Source organism: Pan troglodytes, chromosome 10 (genome assembly GCF_028858775.2).
Source record: "Pan troglodytes isolate AG18354 chromosome 10, NHGRI_mPanTro3-v2.0_pri, whole genome shotgun sequence".
Classification (NCBI taxonomy): Eukaryota; Metazoa; Chordata; class Mammalia; order Primates; family Hominidae; genus Pan; species Pan troglodytes.
Window position 1 is genome coordinate 67,333,160 of NC_072408.2, and position 16,377 is coordinate 67,349,536.

Sequence of the window (16,377 nt, forward strand, 5' to 3'; positions counted from 1 at the left end):
AATATTTGATAGGCTTCTCAAAATCAAATTTCACCTTTAAAATGGTCTTTTCTGACATCCAACTTTGGAATGCTCCAGAGGGCCCCTAAAGCATTTAAGAGACAGGTAAACAGGATTATTTGGCATGTTAAGTTACATGGGAAACTTTATCAAAATAAAAATAATGTTTAGTCTCCAGGTTATACTTTAGTGAATTATATTAATATATGTTCCAAAATTGTATGGGACTTCTAAAATTCTATTATGTCTGAGTATATGCTATCAATCATAATTAAAGTTATTATGTTAAGTTATTGTAGACCACAGAAATAACCAAATTTCTTTGTCAATTGTGTTTTTAATTATAACTATTTAAAGTCATTTCCACAGTTAATTGCTTAATGCTGATGCAGTTTCTCAAAATTTCAAAAGCATGGTGTCTTTCAGGAGGTTCATGAAAGATGGAGAGGACCCTGAAAAGTACTCTTGAATACAGGTTTCTAATAGCTTTAGAATCATGTCATTTGAACTGGGTAAGAATTCCTGGAACTTTAATGAAAAGACTGACTGGGTTATAAAACTGCTAATCCAAGTAGAACAAAAATTAATTAAATACCAAGGAAATACTTTGCCAGATTTTCATGCTAAATGAGCAAATACTGAAATTATTTAGATACACAATTTGAATAAAATCCATGGTCTAAGTCAAATTACCTATGATAACCTATCAGTTATCAGTGCTATGCACCTAATTTGGAGAATCAAGTCCAATGTTAAGCATGGACTCATGAAAAACCAGAACAGCTGCCTTGTCCTTATTGAGTCCTTAAACCTTTTATTATTAAAAGTTCTGCATTCCATGACTCATCACGGAAAAGATAAAATGATCCAAATTAAATATATTGATGTGGTGACTTATAAATTGTGAAAATAGTTTATAACCAATGTTCCATTCCATATTCTTCAGAAGACAATCAAAGCTTCAGGTACATTTGCCTACCTGATGGGCCATTTAAACATTTATAAAGGGATTTCATTCGTCATTTTCAATGCATGTTTTCTGGTTGTATACAAACTTTCCCATGCAAGAGGACTGATGTTATAACATGAAATTATTGTGCCCAGTGTATTTTCATCAGGTCAATAAAGCTTTTTATGGTTTTGAGGACAATTAACCCCTTCAGAATCCAAAGACTGGATCTTCTGAGAACATCAGAGAAAGACTGCCCTTGCCATCCACTCTGCAACAAAACTTTGGAACCTTGAACCTTGGGTTCATAATCTCACAACTGAGAAGGGTCCCTCCACACTTTTGGAACTGTACACCCATTGAAATCCTTAAGGTAAAGCTAACCAGAGAAGTTTCTCCCCAGAAGAAGTGGCATCCTTGATGTGAACAGCTTTTCCCAAGATCACAGATTAAGATTTCTCTACTATCATTAGACTCTTATCTTTGAATATTTTCTTCCTTGCTTATGTCTCTATGAACAATAGAAGTGGAAAAAAGGTCTGTTGTGTGCACTTACAGGATATACTTTTATTTGTGAAGAATTTTGCAGCCAGCCTTATACATGGATAATCTTACACTTTGAGAGATAAAAGATGAAGGCCCAATGTGAGTGAGAAACTTTGCCTCATAATCAGTCAGAAACAGAACATTGATTCACTCCTCTTAACCCACAACCTAGGTTAAAGAAAACATTGCCTGGAGGCCTTCACTTCCCTGGAAGGGCATCATTTGTTAGGTCCTTTTTCCACGATTTGGAATAAAATAGGCAATGATTAGAAATGTATCCCTCATGATAGGCTCTATAGCATGATAGGCTTTATATACTGTAAAGGCTAGGGTTACACAACAGACTTTAAATTCTCTTGTAAAAGTCATGCTAAATAGTATTAAGTGGCTAAACACAGAAGTACCTGCAGCCTCTGGCACTTACGACCTATAGAGAAAACATCAGGTATTATAGAAACTCAGTTGCAGGAGATTAATGAAAAAACTACTTAGTTAAGTGAGTAGACCCTTTATCTAGCTCATTCTCTGATCTATTTGAGTTTAGGAGGTTTGGTTTATGGGGACCCTAGGTAAGAAGCATACTCCAAACCCTTGGTATTATTCTCCCGTAGTCATAATAATAGTCTCCCTAGTGCACTGTATTCTCTCAAAGGTTTTAAATGTTTGCATGCAGCCATCTCTAGAATATCTAACGGTCTCTCTTCAAGTGGAATGACAAGAGCTGAAAGAAATGTGTGACCATGAGGATACTGTAACCTATGAATGACATGCTGAGACTGGAAACCCAAATGATGTTAACAGAGAGTGGTGCTAAGGCCCTAAGTTTTGGTCACACTCTCACCTGAGAACCTGACCAAAAAGGTGGAATTTTTTTAAACAAAATTATGGGTGGCCATTGTTTTAGACTGAGCTCACTCACTAGGCCCCAACAGACCAAACCAAACAAAACTGGAGTTGCTCATGCTGAATGTGACATAATCAAACTAAGACTTTAAGGAAACACATAGATCCTACAGGAGAACAGACCTGGTTTGTTTTTCCCCTGTAAACAGGACATTCCAGCATAAGGAGGTACTCTTGTTCCTACCTTTGCGAAACTCACTGTTCTACTGTTTCCTGGTGGGTTTCAAGACCAAATAAGTACATTTACTACAATGATTGTGACATTAATGACTAAAGTTGTGCTCAATCTCTCAAAAATTGAGAAAATGAGCAAAAGGGGAGAATTGCTAAAGCAAACCAAATATGGCCTGAGAAGGACTCTATACTTCTATATTTGAGTCTTTGTGGACCAACTGCAACCTAACTTAATAGGTTGACAAGACTGAAAACCTAACTTAGGAGTATGCGTCTGTAACAATAGCTGAGTCTTAGCCAATTCCAGCAGAAAGACTTCAACCATTCATAACTGCTGAGTGTTTAAACTGTGTTCAAATAAGGGAACCAATCCAAATGTTTTATACCTCACTTCCAATTGCTGTATGTCATTTCTTTTTTGTCTACAAATCTTCTTCCACCGTGTGGCTGCAATAGAGTCTCTTTGAATTTGCTGTAATTCTGGGAGCTGCCCAACTTGCAAATTGTTCATTGCTCAATTAAACTCCTTTAAATTTAATTTGGCTGAAGTTTTTCTTTTAACACTTGTTTTAACCACTCATTTTCATTTTTCCTTGAATTAAAAGTGCTGGTATACTCAGCACATTTTTCATCTCATCCTGACTTTAGTATGAATAACCTGTCATTTTTTTTTTACCTCCGTACTTAATATGTAATTGAGTACCAGTATCTATAAATGACTTCTAATTCATATAGACTTTAATCCACTCAATATAACTATTAGACTTGTATGTTAAAAAAAAAAAAGTCTGAAGCACACCTTCATTCGCCTTTCCCTCTTCATTCTCCCTTCTCTCTTCACTCTCCTTTCTCTCTATAATTGAGCATATTCCTGACAAAACTGACATCCTATGAGCAATATCTGAAAGAGTTTTCCTCTTCACCATTATGAAGACTAGCCGAGTCATTAACTAAAAATCCAAGGCTTTCCAACAGGCAATCTAGGCACTCCCAACATTCTTCATATGCCATAATGTCAGGGTCCTAAAGAAATGTCAACTGATTCTGTTCCTCTACCGAGTAAATATGTAATAAATCTTAAAAATGTTAATTATGCATGGTAGCAATGATACTAAAAAGTTTTATTTACTAAATTCCTATAATTGCGTATAAGTATTCCTTTAATTGCGTATAAATGTATTTGGTTGATTTTTTATATTTTACACTAACTAGACACTACAGAAGAATTAGCTGTACTTCTAGAAACCCACTCTCTTCACCTTGAGCAACTTTGTGGTGAGCCTTTGGCAGCAATATATACCACCCAAACATGAGACACCTGTCTGGTAACAAATAAGTAAATAAATACCTAGCTTAAAACTACACATGATTCAAATGTAATAAGGAGAGTAAAGAGAAGAGAAAAATACATCTTAGAAATACCTAACATGACTTTCCCTCACAAAAAAATGCAGGAATATAAAGCAGGTCCTTTGCATCCTTAAATTCATGATAAGTGTGAAAATTTGAAATTGCTTACACTAGGAATTGCTAATTTTGCATTCTGAATGATGAAATATATCATAGCATTACTTCCCCAAAAAATGCCAGTATGCATCATTTTATTTTTAATCAGAAAATTAATAATCAAAATAAATGCATATCAGGGACTGGCTAATATGAGCATGAAAAAGCATCTCTAGTAATCATTTACAACATCTGCAAACCATTAATGTCTTCCTCATGCAGAAAAGTGATATAAATTAAATAAAACACAAAAACTCACATATATTCATATCGTAAGAACCCAAAGATACAATACAGCTACATTTTAACCCCATGTTCTTACCAATTTTTTGAGGGCACCAATCATGTGACTCTCTTCTACAGCACTGGAAAATAATATTCTCAATTATGACTGCCAGGTACCATAGCTTGATAAGCATTCAGTTAAATGCTTTAAAAAGGGACAGAGGGAGAGATCATTTACCTTCAATAATTAAGGCATCAAAACCCACAAATACATGTCTAGACATTTTCACAAAATCAAGGAAAAACTGGGCTTCTGGTTGTTTTTTTTAACTAGGAAATTCCATTAACCAGAAAATCTAATTTCTCCAAGTAATATGTTCAGGCATAGCACACAGTGTTTAATAATATTAAGTATAATCATTTTGGCAATTCAATTGAATTTTTAGCCATAATTCACAAGCCTAAACTGAAGATTTCCTCTATTTAAAACTGACTCAAATTATTTAAGAACAAAATTACATAATGGCTAATAATGCTCTATGTCTGCACCATACTACTTATTATTAATAAAAGTAGCTTACGTTCTACCTTATCAGATCTCTTTCACTCATATAATCAACAATTCAACTTTTTCTACATGTATAAATTCCTAACTATACTGCAGACACCTCCCTAAATTTAGGAACAGATTGTAATTTTCATCCTGCAGAATTTTCACAGCACTAAGCAGATGCCTAATATTGTTAAATGGTTTGCTACATATGGGAAATTTTTACATATCTGAATTAGAATAATCCCTAAATGATCTCTTATATGAAGCTGTATACCACAGATGATAAACATGAAGCAAAGTGGTGGAATATAAGTATAATTGGGATAAGGTGACATTAAGAAGAACTTGGGCTATTAAAATACTACACAGTGACATCAGCAGGAATAGTGGAGTTAAGGAACTCCAAAAATCCTTTCCTCCATAAAGCAAGAACAACAGTGGCAAAAATTGTCAAAGTCAACTTTTTTCAGAACTCTAGAAATTAATCAAAGGCTCGCATCAATCTAGGAAGAACATATTACAGAAAAATGGCTGATTTTCATTAAGAAAAGCAAGTTTTATGGCATTTTAATCTCATCCCTCTATCCCCAGTACCATGAGAGCCTTCAAAACTAGAAGGCTCAAAAATCACAATAAAATCCAGCAGCCTAGCAGCCACCAGGAGGGGCAAAATAGGGCTGGACCTCCTCCAAAACCCCGTTCCCAGAAATTGTCATTATTGACCTGTCTGGCAGTTCCCTGGAAAACACCACTCCTTTACTTGTCTTTATTTGACCTAAGAGCTTGTCCAGTGCCAATAACCTTTTCCCCAGATAGCATTTGTCAAAAACAAACAGAGCCAACTGTTTAACATCAACTTGCCTGAGGTGGCAGTAACAGTTGGGGCAAACAGCAAGCTGACCAGAATCTTAAAAGGAAAAGCTAGGTAATGAAATGTCAATAGGGGATTTTGATAAGATCCAACATATTCCTTGAACTCCAGATGGCCAAGCTCATGCAAGTACTCAGTAAAGAATTGAAAAGGCGACCTGAGCTTTGACTTCTTGCTACTCTTTAAGCTCTGTACAAGTGGGAACTAAAAGCTAAAGTAGAGTTATAAACTGCCTAAGCATTGAAGGCATGCCCCATCATGCACACAGAGACCACCAGCAAAGGCTGGGAGACTCATTGCTTCCAAGCATTAGGGAAATAACTGTCCAATCATTCGCTGTCCAGTACTAACCATGCAGGGACTTTAGTGGCCACACATAAAAAGAATACAAAGTTTACATAAAGAGTTCAGGAAAGTCACTATGCAAACAAATAACAAGAGCAGCAACAAGAAGAAACCCTGAGAAGGAGAATCTGATTTCCAGAGTTACCACATTAGACATTATTTAATTATCTAATTTTCAACAAAAAATTGTGAGACATGCAAGAAGCAAGAAAGGATGATCTATACATGGAGAGAAAAAAGGCAGTTAATTGTCCCAAAGGAAGCCCAGACATTGAACTTATGAGACAAAGACACTAAAACGTTTTCTCTAAATATTTTCTTAGATATAGTTTCAAAGAGCTAAAGAAAACCATATATGAAGTATGACAACAATATCTCACCAAATAGAGATTATTAATGAAGAGATAGAGATTACAAAATAAAGAAACAAACATTGTGGAATTAAAAAGTATAATAATTTAATTCAAAAATTCACTAGAAGAGTTCAACTGCACATTTGAGCTGGCACAAAAATCAGTGAACTTGAAGATAGGTCAATTGAGATTATCCAGGCTAAGGAACAGAATGAAAAAAGAATGAAGAAAAATAAACAGAGCATCAAAGACCTATAAGAAACCATCAAGCATACCAACATACGCATAATGAGAGAACCAGAAAAAGAGGAGAAAAAGGAAGGAACAGAAAGAATATTTGAAGAAACGATACAAGGAAACTTCTCTAATTTGATGAAAAGCATTAATCTATACATCTAAGAAGCTCAATAAACTCAAAGTAGGATAAAATTCAAGAGATCCACACTGTAACACATCATAACCAAACTTTCGAAACATAAAGAGAGAATACTGAAAGCAACAAGAGAGAAGCAACTCATCAAAAATAGGGAATCGTCAAAAAGATTTCCTATCTGATTTCTCATTAAAAACCACGGAGGCCAGAGGCAGTGGAAAGATACATTCAAATTCCTAAAAGAAAAAGACTGCCAACTAAGAATTCTAATTCTAGCAAAACTATTCTTTGAATATGAAGAAATTATGACTTTCTCAGATAAACAAAACCAAAGAGAATGTATGCTAGCACATCTTATCTACGAGAAATACTAACCTGGGTCTCTCAGACTGAACTGAAAGGACAAGAGACAGTATACTTGAATCTACATAAAGAAATTAAGAACACTGGTAAAGATAACTACATAGGTAAATATAAAAGAAAATATAAATGTATGTTTGGTTGTGGCTCTTTTCTCCTATGTGATTGAAAAGACAGCTGCATAAATCAAGAATTATAAATCAGTGTTAATGGATACTGTATTAATGTAGAAAGATGTAACTTATGCAATAGCGTGAAGGAAGGGGAGGGAATATATAGGAACAAAATTTGTAAACTTAAATTTAGTTAGTATTAGTTAATATAGATTGTTATAAAATAAGGTACTATTTGTAAGTCCCAGGGCAACCACTGAGAACTCAAAAAATATTTAGTAAAAGAAACGTCAAGGCCGGGTGCAGTGGCTCACAACTGTATTCCCAGCACTTGGAAGGCCAAGGTAAGAGGATCACTTGCGGCCAGGAGTTCAAGACCAGCCCAGGCAACAGAGTAAGAACCTGTCTCTACAAAAAATAAAAAAATTATCCAAGCATCGTGGCACACACCTGTAGTCCTAGCTACTAGGGAGGCTCAAGCAGGAGAATCACTTGAGCCAAGGAGCTGGAGGCTGCAGTGAGTTATGATGGTGCCACTACACTTCAGCTTAGGCGATTCTGTCTCTTAAAAAAAAAAAAAAAGAGAAACATCAAGGAAATTAAAATGGTACATTAGAAAATATATACTTAATACAAAAAAAGGCAGAGAAAGCAATAATGTAGTAATTAAGGAATGACAAAAAATTACTTGATATACAGAAAAAATAGCAAAATGACAGACATAAATACTACCTTAAGCATTAGTAAATACATTAATTGTAAATGGATTCAACACTCCACTCATAAGTCAGAAATTGCTAGACTGAATAAAAAGAGAAATAAATCTCTTCTGCATAACCAACGAGATAAAACTTAAAATATCTAAATATCTCATGAAAACTATCACCATTTATTAAACATTCTTCTCATTCAGCAAAATGGAAAATAGGTATTCATTGCCACTTGTCTTCTGATTCAGGGTGGCCCATTTAATGTCATTCAGCTTTCACAGGCTTATTTTGTTTTTCATGCCCAATTTTGGCAAACTAAGCAAAAGGTCTAACCTAATTTTAAGTTGTCTGTATAAAATTCGTAATTAAAATGATACTTAATCTCATCTTTAATCACTATCTTTTACTGATGTCTAAGCATGTAGTTTTTAAATAATATTCATATAAGCCCATCTGTCAGTGAAGCATATTCATAGATTAATGGATCTTGCATAACACTGCAGCACTGTCTTTACTACAATTGCAGAAGTTCTGAATTCTCATAATATAAAATGTAAGCAGCTTTTTAAAATGACTATGTAGACCTACTCTTTAACCGCAGGGCTGAACATAATAAAAAACATAGGAGGTGGTAGACACAGAAAAGCCAACCTTCTCTGAATACAAGGAAAAAGTGATTTCATACTTCACAAACTAATTATTTCATTCACATAGTCCATGTTGAAATGTAAATACCAAAATGTACATATCCTTCTAAGGAAAACAAATTGTTTTACCAGAATTATAACAGAGCTCATTTTATAAAGTAATTAACATTATTTTTTATCTCCATTTATTAAACCTATAATTCTTCACATTTCAAAATAAATAAATTGTTGTATCCTCTACTAGTCACAGTAAATATGATCCTAATTATTTAAGTAAAATTGTATGGCATATAGCCAACAATAATCTTTACGCCACTTAGAAAATAAGAATAGACTTAGGATATAAATTTGGACAAACATTTCAGAAGTACTGATAACATCTCATGCTAATTTGCTAATCTGCTTAGTAAATTTATTGTTAGCATTAAAATTAATATATTCAAAATAAACATAAAATATACAAAATACCTAAAATAACATAATACTCATAGTATAGCCTACGAATAAAAGCACAGATTCAGGAAGATTTGTGAACAAACTCAAGCTCTACCACTTACTATTAATACAACCTTAGGTAAGTTTGCTCACTTGGAGACAGTTTCCTTTGTCTATGAAATGGAAAAAAATGTTACTACCAAAAAGTAGCAGTTGGAATTCAATAAAACAACATACATAAAGGGTTTTACATGATGCTAGGCACAAAGATTTCTATAATTCTTATCAAAAGAAGAGCACAGGTGGTATATTACATTATACGTAATTCACCAGTAACTCTGTATAGATCAGTGGAAACAAAATAGTATAGGCAGAAAAGTTATTTAATGATTACAGACTCTAAACCGCTTAAAAAACGGTTTGAACTAGACCGATCTCTAAGGAACTCTGTTTCTGAAATTCAAAGATTCTACCTTAAGGTGATGCCCAAAAAGCCAATGATACTGACCCCAAATTTCTTACAATAAATAGCCTAAAGAACAAATTTCAAGAGCACCAAACAGAGGCAGTGGATATAAGAACCTGAAAAAAAAATGTATATACTTTGAGTGATAATCATATTTTTATAAATTACTTTGAAAAATTATCAGAGTTAAGCACAAATATTTAATGTTAATTTCAACAGGGAAAACTGAAATACAATTTTACTATTTAACAATAAGAAAATCATTAAATGATGGGCATATCCATATAACACAATAACCCATAACCATTACAAATCAAGTTTTCAAAATAATTCATGATGTAAGTACTCCCAATGTGATTCTGAGTGAAAAGGGCAAAATATAAAACAATATTAACAATTTTGTTTTTAAAATATATTTGCAAAAGAAAAGACTGAAAGAAAAGCCACCACAATGTTTGCAGCAGTTACCTCAGATTACTGAAAATAGGGTAACTTTTTTTATAGTCTTCCTTTATTTCCAACTTTCTACTGTAATCAACTATCATGTTCACAATCAAAAAAGCAATATAACATTCATTTATGGTTAAATTTTAAAGCTCTAAGCAGGAGTTAAAGAGAACTTCCTTGGCTGGGTCAAAATGATATCCACAAAAAACTTACAGCTAACTACTCAATGGTAAAAGACTGTATACCTTCTCTACTAAGATGAAGAGCAATGCAAGGATATCTGTGCTGATCTGACTTGTTCTAGTTAACATTAGTAGAGGTCCTAGCCAGTGCAAAGAGACAAGAAAACAAAATAAAAGGCAAACAAATGAGAAAATGTGAAATAAAGCTGTCTCTACCAGCAGACAGCAGTAGCTACAAAAGCTACTAGAACGAACTCGTGAGTTTAACAAGGTTGTAAAATTCAAAAATTCAAGATCAATATTAAAATACTGATTCACTTACATAAGTAATTGGAAATTTAAAAATTTTTAAAGGTTACTGTTTACAACAGAACCAAACAACATAAAACATTTAGATACAAACGTAACAAAATATGCGCAACATTTTTATGCGGAAAGCTTAAAAACAGAGAGATAAATCAAAGACCAAATAAACGTAGAAAGGTTGTTTCATTTTGTTTTCTCTCTTGAAAGAGGCTCTCTCTGTTGCAGAGGCTAGAGTGCAGTGGCATGATCACAACTCACTGTAGCCTCTACCTCCCAGGCTCAATCAATCCTCCCACCTCAGCCTTCCAAGTAGCAGGGACTACAGGTGCATGGCAACACACCCAGCTAATTTTTCTCATTTTTGTAGAGATGCGGTTTTGCCATGTTGTCCAAGCTGCTCTTGAACTCCTGGGCTCAAGCAATCCTCCCACCTTGACCTCCCAAAGTGCTGGGATTACAAGCATGAGCCACAGCAGTGGGACAGGAAAGGTATTTTATTAATGGATTAGAAAACAACATTTTTAAGATGTCAATTCTCCCCAAATGGATCCATAACTTCAATGCAATCATACTAAAAATTCCACAATGCTTTTATATAGAAATAAAGAGATTCTAAAACGTACATGGAAAGAAAAAGAACTCGAATACTCAAAAATTTTTGACAAACAACAACAAAGTTGGAGGACTCAGGCTTTTTGACTTCAAGATACACTATAACGCTACCATAATAAGGACTGAGGTTTTAGCCAAACAGACGCACAGAACAATGGAACAAAATAGAGTCCACAAAGCAAACCACACAAACATAGTCAACTGATTTTTGACAAGGCAAGCCAAAGAAATTTAATGAAGAAAAAATAGTAATGAGAGGTGAAGCCGGCTGGGCTTCTGGGTCAGGTGGGGACTTGGAGAACTTTTCTGTCTAGCTAAAGGATTGTAAATGCACCAATCAGAGTCTGTGTCTAGCTAAAGGTTTGTAAACGCACCAATCAGCACTCTGTGTCTAGCTAATCGGGTAGGGGACTTGGAGAACTTTTCTGTGTAGCTAAAGGATTGTAAATGCACCAATCAGCGCTCTGTGTCTAGCTAAAGGTTTGTAAACACACCAGTCAACACTCTGTCAAAATGGACCAATCAGCACTCTGTAAAACGGACCAATCAGCACTCTGTAAAATGGACCAATCAGCTCTCTGTAAATGGACCAATCTGCAGGATGTGAGTGGGGGCCAAATAAGGGAATAAAAGCAGGCCACCCAAGCCAGCAGGAGCAACCCCTTCGGGTCCCCTTCCATGCTGTGGAAGCTTTGTTCTTTCACTGTTCGCAATAAATCTTGCTGCTGCTCACTCTTTGGGTCCACACTATCTTTATGAGTTGTAACACTCACAGTGAAGGTATGCAGCTTCACTCCTGAAGGCAGCGAGACCACGAACCCACCAGGAAGAACGAACAACTCCGGACACGCCACCTTTACGAGCTATAACAATGAGCTGCAACACCCACCACAAAGGTCTACAGCTTCACTCCTGAGGCCAGCGAGACCACAAACCCACTGGGAGGAACAAACAACTCAGGACACGCCACCTCTATGAGCTGTAACACTCACCGCAAAGGTCTGCAGCTTCACTCCTGAAGCCAGCAAGGCCACAAACCCACCAGGAGGAATGAACAATTTCGGATGCGCCACCTTTAAGAGCTGTAACAATCACTGCAAAGGTCTGTGGCTTTGCTCCTGAAGTCGGCAAGACCATGGACCCACCAAAGGAAGAAACTCCAGACACATCTGAACATCTGGAGGAACAAACTCCAGACACACCATCTTTAAGAACTGTAACACTCACTGCGAGGGTCCGTGCCTTCATTCTTGAGGTCAGCAAGACCAAGAACCCACTGGAAGGAACCAATTCTGGACACAGTAAGAATAGTCTTTATCAAGAGATGGTGCTGCAAGACTGGGGCATCCATACACACACACACAGAGAGAGAAATAGAGAGAGAGAGAGTCTTGACCCCTACCTCACACTATATGCAAAAATTAACTCGAAATTGGTCACAGACCTAAATCTAAAATTTAAAGCTATAAAAGTTCTGGAAGAAAACATGAGAAAAAAATCTTGGCAACGTTGGATTAGGCAAAATTTCTCATGATAAAAAAGCACAAATCGTAAGAGAAAAAACTGATAAACTGGACTTCACCAAAATTTAAAACTTCTGCTCTTTGAAAGATACTGTTAAGAAAATGAAAGGACAAACTACAGACTCAGACTCGAAGGAAATGCTGTGAACATATATACGATAATGAATTTGTATCCAGACTGTATAAAACACTTGCAAACCAATAACAAACAACCCTATTAAAAATGAACAAACGATTTCAGCAGACACTTAATCAAAGAAGATACACAGATGGCAAATAATAGCACAGGAAAAGACGCTCAATATGTTAGAAGAAAAATTCAAATTAAAACATAAATGGGTTTTCACTAAACGCATATTAGAATAGCTAACATTAAAAATAAAATGACAAGTGCTGACCAGAATGTGGAGCAACTGGAACATCAAACATCACTTGCGGGAATGCAAAATGAAACAGCTACCTTGGAAAACAGTTTGGTAATTTCCTTCTTTTTTTTTTTTTTTGTTTTTGAGATGGAGTTTCACTCTGTCACCAGGCTGGAGTGCAGTGGCACGATCTCAGCTCACTGTAACCTCCGACTCCCTGGTTCAAGCAATGCTCCTGCCTCAGCCTCCTGAGTAGCTGGGATTACAGGCACCCGCAACCACGCCCAGCTAATTTTTGTATTTTTAGTAGAGACGGAGTTTCACCATGTTGACCAGGATGGTCTCGATCTCCTGACCTCATGAGCTGCCCACCTCGGCCTCCCAAAGTGCTGGGATTACAAGTCTGAGCCACTGCGCCCGGCTGGTAATTTCTTTTAAGGTTAAACATGCACTTGCACACGGCCCAAGAATTCCATTCCTAGATGTGTAACCAAAAGAAATGAAAACATATGTCTACACAAAGACTTGCACCTTAATGTACAAAGAACAGCACATGAATGTTTATAGTACCTTCATTCCTAAATGCCAAAAATTGTTCATCAAATGGCGAATAAACATACTATGATATATTCACACAATGAAATACTACTCAGCTGTAAAAAACAACCAAGCATCAACAAACATGCATCAACATGAATGAATCAAAGCATTAAGTGAAAGAAACCTGAAACATAAGGCTACATACTGTATGATTCCATTTACATAACATACCAGAAAAGACAAAGCTATAGATAGGGACAGAGAACAGATCAGTGGTTGCTAGGACCTATGAGTGAGGGGAGGAAACTTTTTAGAATGATGGGAATATTATTTGTCTGGATTGTGGCAGTGGTTCCATTATATGCATTTGTCAGACTTTATACAGCAATATAATAAAAATTACTTTTTTACTTATAAATCATACCTCAATAAAACTTGATTTTTTTTAAAAAAAGCAACATATGCCCTTTTTAAAAATATGCATCAATTTAAATGAGCTAAACCAAACTTACTGGGTATGGGAATAGGGCAGGGAGGAACAGTAAGGAGACCAAAAATCCTTAAAATACTGGAAATCTAAAATATTAATTTATCGTTAGTAAACAAGAAACAGATATACATAAACACCAAGAGTTAATCCAAAGAGAGATGCCTTTTTCAATTAAGTTCTCATTGTTTGGACAGAAAATAAGAAAATTTGATAAACTTTCAAGGAAGATTAAAAATCACAAGGAACAGGTTGATAACGGAGTGCTGTAATTATGACCTACAGTTTGGGAACAACTTATCTAAAACACTCCCCTTCCATTTTACTTAATGGAACCAGTCTTATCCACCCATCCACTCTACTCCACTCCCACTCCGTCTTCTACTATCTTCATTCATAACAATCATATGTAATGCATACATCTGACACATATAGATAAGAGTACAACATAAAATGCCTATTACACCAAATTCCTGTTTGTCCATTTAAGCTCCAGACAAGCTCATTTTTAAACGTCTTTTTTCTCTTTTTTAATGCCACCCAAAACCAAAGTGATGTCCCTCTGGGATGATTTTCTGCAGTTTCTTTTGTGTGTTATTAAGTACTAAGATGATCAAAATAAACAAAAATGTCTCAGAAGTTTTGAGTGGATCACTCCAATAAGAAGCTACATTTTTCCATTTAATAAAAGTTAAGAGGTAAGTTGTAACTTTCATCACTTTGTTTTCTTTATGTTTATTCCATTGGGCTTATACTGTTGCTAGGAAACCAGTTCATAAGATTTCCCAGCCCACAGAACACCCTCCTAGGCAGCCTGGAGGATACCAAACTTCGTAACCAGGGCAATTCTCTACCACACAGTTTACTGGTTAGCCAACACCATGCAGGTGCACTCTGCCTGGCATGACCCTTACTACATTTACCTAATAGGTACAGACAGTATAGCCAATCCCCTCAACGCAATAGAAATTGTAGCAGAGGGCAATCAGGTGATCATTAAGTGTAGAACTCTCCGACAGCAGGGAACACAACAGCGAATTTGTTGTCAGTCCCTGTCACCCCACCCAACTAAATATTGTTGGGGGGGAAGGGTTGCCTTAAATTGTGAAGTAAAATGTCAGCCCACTCCAATAACTCCACCACGCAACATGCAAACTGCTTCCAAAAACCATCATCCAACTCCCACCCGGATTAATATTTGGAGAGAAAGGTGGCATCAGTATCCGCACAGCTGAGAGGGGAGGGAAGGAAAGAGTCAGAATTCATAAGGGGCCGCTGAGTCACCTAAAATTGTGGCCAAGACTTTACCCTCCAGGAAATCGAGCTCTGCCCCAACTCTCATCAAGGAAGCAAGTGAGAGTAGCAGCAGCAACATCATCCTACCAAAAAAACACCAGGGCAGCTTTTAATAGAGTTCCACTCCTTAAAGTGAAGCCAAAAATAGGTTTCATGTCCAAAGCTTTCCTCCGCAGTAGGCGACACGCGCAGATGGAGAAAATATCTTTATTGTTGGGAAAGGGAGGCGTGCTAACGGGGACGAAGGATACTTCACCACTTGGCAAAGTTACTGGCTCCTGCCTTGACCCTGAAATGCCACTTTTATTGCAACATGTGGCCCAAGAAACTCTAAGGAAATGTGGCTGGCAGACGCTGTAGAGCTTTTACCCCGATGTACTTGGCAAAGTAAAAGGGGATACATAAACCAGGCGCGTTCTGTGTAATCTAAGCAAGAATCAAGGTCTCCGTTCGGTAGGCGCTTCGGTGACACAATAATCACGTGTTCGTGGGCGTAGACTTTCGAAAACACTCGATTCTGGGACGTGCAGGTACCGGTACCTACCGGCGAGCGCAGGAACGAGTGGGCACTCCCACCCCCGGGAGCTGGCTCCGTTCCCGCAGGAGGTTGGTCACGCCCCCTGACTCCTGGTCGCTGCGACAGCCAAGGGCGAGGCCGCAGCAGGCGGGCTGCAGGCGGCGGAAGCTCGTCCGCGCTCCTCCCCCGGTGGGGCGCTCTCCGCTCGCCTCGCGCGGCCCCGACCCCAAGACCCAGGCCCCGGAAAGCGAGCGTTCACTTACCTGCTCCCCTCTCTCGCTCTCCGCTGCCGCCGCTGCGCCGCTCACCCACGCTGCCCGGTGAGCCACCCCCAGCACACAGACCCCTACGCGTACACCCGAGGCACGGCCCCAGGCCCTTGAGGGGAGACCGCGGCCCAGCCACACAGGTTGGGGTAGCCCACGCACCACCCGGCTTCGAACACCTCTGCCCCCGGAAGTTGATTTCCGCCAAGGCCCGCCCAACACAGCGCCCGTCACTCAACGTAAACACGCGCGTCACGTGGCCCCAGGCCGAGGCCCGGGTCGGGGCCCCATGTTCAGAGCCCTGCCA

General features: G+C 37.5%; 1 protein-coding gene across 17 annotated transcripts in view; it reads right to left on the minus strand.

Moving 5' to 3' along the window:
* Positions 1–16,263, minus strand: part of CCDC91 (coiled-coil domain containing 91) — a 355,144-nt gene extending 338,881 nt beyond the window's left edge. For 8 of the 17 annotated variants that reach the window (XM_063786846.1, XM_063786845.1, XM_063786840.1 and 5 more), the window contains exon 1: positions 16,068–16,203. The gene's annotated coding sequence lies outside the window, so the exon portion shown is untranslated. Of the gene's footprint in view, positions 1–16,067 lie in introns of all 17 variants that reach the window. The other 9 variants (XM_063786843.1, XM_063786839.1, XM_063786842.1 and 6 more) reach the window with 4 other exon arrangements.
* Positions 16,264–16,377: the final 114 nt, after the last annotated feature.